The sequence below is a fragment of the Netta rufina genome, assembly GCF_964035555.1.
Source record: "Netta rufina genome assembly, chromosome: 3".
Lineage (NCBI taxonomy): Eukaryota > Metazoa > Chordata > Aves > Anseriformes > Anatidae > Netta > Netta rufina.
This window is the reverse complement of record NC_140125.1, coordinates 111,491,763-111,497,873: the sequence shown is the minus strand read 5'-3', so window position 1 is coordinate 111,497,873 and position 6,111 is coordinate 111,491,763.

Genomic DNA, 6,111 nt, shown 5'->3' with positions numbered 1-6,111 from the left:
GACCCCTTCTTTGTTCTGGAAAAATGAGCTGGAGGGTGTAAATGCATCGGATGTCAAGGAAGGCAAACGATGAGAGCAGGAGGATTTCTCACAATTCTCACTTTGTCAAGTCGCATTAAGCCCTCTAAAGGAAACTAAAGCAAATCTAGGAGGCTGTATAATCTTGTAATTGAAATAGAGAAGAGGGAGGGGGAAAAGAGGGCAGCTCTGTGGGGCTACTGAGAAGAAAAGCTGTTTCAGATGTGGTCTGCAGTCTACAGAAATGCCTTATCTGAGACCTCATCATGACTGGGATGTAAAGTATATTGCTGGCAACGAGTAGAATAAGGGTCCAGAGTAAAATCTGCTCCATTTGAGGTAGCGTAAAACAAACACAAACCTTTAAATAAGCAGGAGATGAGAAGAGATGCTCAAAACCAAATAGTTTACTTGGCATTCTGGGGCAGTGTTTAGCTTACGGGACTGGAAGCCAGACGGGCGGCATTTTTAATGTGCTTGTCAAAGCAAAGGACAGCACTTTTACTGCAGACCATGAAGGGCAGCGGCTGTGCTAAGGAAAAAGGAAAGAAAAGGTCTGGCCTCAGCAGTGTGCAGGATCTTACAAAAGGGCTTGGCTGATAGAGACAGGGCACTGGCACATGGGATAAAATATAAACAGGACTCACCAAAAGTAGATGGGGACAGACTAATCAGCTCTCCTGCTATCTGATAACATTTTTCCTAGTCAGAGGCAAACTAATCTAGCGGGACTTCAGGAACACAATTTATCAGTGCCAGGCAGAAAATGAATTGTTGAAAGAAGGAAGCCCGGGATTAATAGCGGAACAGTAAGGTGGTGAGGAACGGGCTACGGAGAGCCTGCAGGATGGGGGGCTGGCAGGGAGACCTCGTCTGGGGACTCCTCTTGAAATGGTTTCAATATACTGGAATGGGGATACAGGGGGTTGGGCTCACTGCTGCAAATTTGTGAGGCTTCAGCAGTGCTGAGTATCAAGAGCAGACTACTTGTATGCTCTGACAAGTAACAAGTAGGATCAACTTCAATAGGACAAGGTCAAGTGCTGGAGGATGAGGAATTTCTCCTCTGGACTGGGAATAAGAGAGGGGAAGAAAGTGCTGTGTGAATTAGCCAGTTAATGATCATTATCTGTGTGATGTGGCTTTAAAAAAGGAAAAAAAAATGCAGGATGTATTAGTGAAGCAAATTCCAGCAAATGGAAGGAATTTTCAGCATCATGGGTATCACGATGGGTGTCATTATACAGAGAACTAGTGAGCCCTTCACTGGCTTTCTGCAACTCCCTAGGATTCATTACTGCTGGGAAGAAACAGAGAAAAAGTATTAAAATCGGGTCTGGTGCATTCTGCTTTGTGTGTGCAAACATGCGTGTGCTAAGTGGAAATGAAAGCAGGAACTAGGTAAGGGCAACCATTTATTTTACAACAGAATATAAGCGATGCTTTTAGAAGGGGAAATTTTATTTTAAAATGAAATAAAGCAAAGAATAAATTGTTAAAATTTAAAAATAATGACAGATTAGCACTTGGACAGATAGATCTATCTCAGAACACAGCCATTGTTTGAGTTTAACACAAGCCTTATGACTTTGTTGTACAGAAAGGGCCTCAGCATGAAGCCCCGTGTGGCTGAGCCAGCCATCAAAGCACTTCTGACCCTGAGAACCCGCCCTGGGGGGCAGCTGAGATGGGCCATCGGTCCCAGGGTCCCCAAACTGCGATACCTGTGCTTCTGTGGTACGCAAACTATTCCCAAATAGTATGCAGAAAATGAACAAACAACAACAAAAAAAAACATTCCAAACCTGCAAAAATCCACCATCAAAGCCTGCCCCATCTGCCTTTTGTCTGGAAGTGACAAGATGAGCCAGCTAGATCCCTGCTGTACACAGAATGAGGAGGTCAAAGCTGGGAGACAAGAGGAAGGGATTGGGGAAGGGAAGGGATTTGAGAAGCCTGTGCTGGTGCCACCAGTGCACTTCTCCCTCTAAACAGAGCCTAGGAACTCCTCTTTTAGGCGACTTGCTGGCTGGTTTCCTAGGGTGGTAAACCAGGTTGCATTTCTTCCTCAGAGGAGCAGGGTTGGGTGCCAGCAGAAACTCAGCTGTAGCGAAGCAAGGAACAAGAACAAGCACTGATGCTGGTGCTACCCTGCAGGGCAGCAGCTCCTGAATCCCATCAGGTCTGGAGTCAGGAGGTGCTGAGGGCAGGGAGCTGCTCCCCTGGGAGATGCTCCGGGCTGCTGTGACTCCTGAAGCAGGGAGCACACGCTGCTCATAAACCTGCTGCTGTCCTGCACAGCAGGGCTGCCGGATGCTGCTCCCCCCGGAGCAAAAAGCAGCCAGCTGTGTGAGCTGAAGGAATCACACTGGGCTCTGTTATTCCAACAGATACAGCCAGGCATCTTCCAGCAAAACCCTAGCTGGGGCTTGCTTGAAAGTGTTGAAGCTTAAGATATGCTCTGTGGGGAACAAAATCAAACCAACTGGAAGTAATGTTGAAGTAATTTCAAAGGGGCACGTAGGGATGTTCTTGTCTTTAAAAATAAAAATAAAATCATGAAACAGACATACAAAACCCCCAAGGTCTACAAGTCCTGGAAATAATACAGAGATGAGATAAAAAGAAAAAGTCTGTATGGTTCACAGTTGAGTGAGTGTATGGTCCACATAATTACTTATCCATCCATACCTGGAGGATTATTGGAAAAGCTACGCTTGCTGGCAATCAGAAGTCATCTCCATCACCCATACTCTGTGCTCTGAGGCCTGCGCAGCCCAGCTCCGAGTGGACGCCAGGGTTTGCCTTCAGGGACAGGCACAAAAGAGAGCAGGACTGAACAGGCTGCACGCAGCCCTGCCGATGGAGGAGCCGGTCTCATCCCACTCGGTACATCCAGGCCTGAAGCTGACCTCAGGAGTAACTTAAAGAGTTGAATCTTAAATCCTCACAACCTAGAGGTATGGGACAAGAAGGTCTCCTTGGTGTTTTGTTGTTCTCAGGGTGGCACAGGGGAAAATATGGTGGGTTTGGAGCTACATTACCTGCCTAAAAACGCAGACTGAAAACATGGCTTTATTTTTATTGCTATTAATACACTATTGGAGGAAAAAAGAACGTGCGTATGCTCTCGAAAACGTTGGTTGGGACTGCTCTTCCTGCTTGAATACTGCTGTTAATATTTGATAGCAGCTGCCTGAAAACAGAAGCCTTTGAACCATTTATTGTCCTTGGGAGGTGGCAGCGTTTTTTTGTTTGTTTTTTGGTTTGTTCCGTATTTAAACTGAGACTAGCTGCAAGTTTCTTGGGCACGGCGTAAACGATTAGAGCTCTGTTCAAAAGTATTGTTGGTTTGAAGTATTCTTTTCGGATGTTACCATTTGTACTTTCAAACAAAACCCCTACTGATGAGGCGCAGCTCTGTGTGCTCGCATGGCTCCAAGGAGTGGTTGTGCGGTTACTCCACAGTGAGGATTAGTTACACATTAACCACAGCTGTAAAAACATGTCTATGGGAAAATTACATCCAAACACTGAGGGCCTTTGAGTCGGCTGCTTATTACTGAAGAGGTGGGTTTCTGTATCGTTTTTCTTCAGCATTGTGCAACATGCATCTGAGCTGTTTACTTTGCTATCACGATGCATCCATCATAAGTTTTTCCTCTGGAGGTCTTCTACTTCAACCCCTTCCACAGACCATGGTCTACTGAGGTCTTACAGGTGGAGCTGAGTCAGACAGTGTTTCCAAACCAGAAGGTCTCAGGGGGCCACTCACAGTTAGTTTAGTCATTGCTACCTGAGGCAAAGCAGGTAGTGCCAAATGATGACTTGAGGCTCTGTGGTTATAACAACATCAGGCCCATGACACCTTTCTCATTACCAAGGTGCCAGCTAAAGCCTGTAGTAAATTCTCTTGGTTTTCACTCAATAGAAAACCATCACCCATCACTCCTGTTCTTCCTTCTACATGTACCTACACCCCATTCTGCATAGGCAGCCAACTCAGCATGGGTCTTGCAGTCAGTTTCCAAGCCCCGCTCCTCTCCAGGCCTTCTCAGAGCCAGTAAAGCTGAAGAGCTTAGAAGGGAAGGAGATAGAGGACTGCATCCCCCCCAGAATGCAGGGTTGGCAGGGCCACTCTGTGCATCGAGCACTGGCCTCGTGACAGCCGTGGGTCCTGCCGTCCATGCTCCAGGGTTTCATGAACCAACCCTGGCCTCTGCTATCCCCCCATTGCTGTTGAGTTCCCTTGAAAGAAACCTTCTTGACGTGAAGGGGGAGGGCAGCGCAGATGAGAGATACACAAACAGGAATGCTTTCTCCAAAGTTGCTTTGGGCAAAGGAAGAAAAGCTGCGCTCACGAAGAGCATGTAATTACCATGTCCTCCGCCCCACCCTCGCCTTCTCAAGAGAAAATTCTCTTTTCGTACACCAGCTTGCCTTCTGAATTTACTGGCTTGCTCCAGGCCCGTGTCACATGGCCCACTGCAAGTCAGCAACCAACAAAGCCTCTTTCATATACACTAGTGAGGCTCCCGTAGACTCGAGCTGCCTGTTAAGCTCTCTGGTACCTCTGCAAGAGACGTCCCCTGTAGGAACCCTCAGCCTGCTTCCGTGGTTGCTTTCTGAAGCCCTGTCCTCACTCTGGCTCCTCCCTAAGAGAGGCAATTTCATCTGGGGTAGGAGCCAACGTATTACCACAAGGTGAGAAGCTGAATCGCTCTGGGAACATGCACGTTTTCTGTGCGCTGAGCTCACTTCCCCCCTCACCAAGCGCTGCTGCCTGCAGAGCCTGCTCCAGCTTGTTCTGCTAACCCAGAGCCATGGGTTTCAGATTGTCCTTCCCCTTCCCCACCTGCAGTGACTAATGGAAGGTTGCCTCAGGCTCCTCACGTTCTCCTTGCACAGGGCAACATAAACTCCAACTCCGCCTTGAGCAGGGAGCCATTACTATTGATCTTGTGCAGCCCTCTGAGAACCAGGAGATTGGAAATCAGACTGTGGCAATCCCCAATGTCATGAATGGGACCCTAAAGCCTGCCCAGCACAACTCCCCCAGCCATCAGTGCTGTCACCCTTGCCACTCCACTGTGGCCCCTCAGCCACGTCCTCACACCCACCCGCACCCTGCCCGCACCTGGCAGCCCCCACGCTGCTGCCGCCACTTCAAGTGCCCCATTTCATCTTGCTACACAACGAGAATGTCCATGAGCACCCCCAGCTGTCCAGACTAAAGAGACTTTTGGAATAGACTGGATAGCTGTGGTAGTTTAACTCAGGTGGGCAGCCGAGCTCCACCACAGCCGCTCTCTCACTCCCTCTCCTCAAAGGGAAAGGGGGAGAAAATATGATGGAAAAGGCTCAAGGGCTGAGATAAGGAGAGGGAGATCACTCAACGATTACTGTCACAGGCAAACCAAACTCAGCATAGAGAGACTGGAGAAATTTATTACCTATTACTAAATGAGAAACTTCTATCTCCTCTCCCTGAGCAGTACAGGGAAACGAGGAATGGGGGCTGCGGTCAGTCCCTGACACTTAATCTCCACTGCTCCTTCACGGTCCCTCTCTGCCCCTGCTCCATGTGGGGTCCCTCCCACAGGATGCCGAGCTTCCCAAACTGAGCTGGCGGGGGCTGCCCACAGGCCACAGCGCTTCAAGAACTGCTCCTACACGGATCCGTAACACGGGGTCCATCCCCCAGGAGCAAACTGCTCCAGCACGGGTCCCCCATGGGTGGCAGCACCGCCAGACCCCCTGCTCCTGCGTGTGCAACACTTCTGAGTTTCGACCACACAGCTTCCAGTTTCTGTTCGTAACCATTCAGACCACCCCAGCCAAGAGGAGCATTGCTCCCCAGTGTGACCACTCAACAACAGTCCTTTGGGCTTTCCGACACAGGAACGGAAAGCAGGGAGTCCCCAGCAGCCTCAGCAGCACCCACAAACCCAAGGCATGGCCAGGGCCAGGCCCGTGCCTGCCCCAAGCCTCCTGGCCCAGGCTGGCCAGGCCCGGCTGGGACACGGCCTCCCCTCCCAGGCAGGGCGTGCCTCAGCACCAGCCCTGACTCCTACCTGCGGCTTGGCCCTGGGC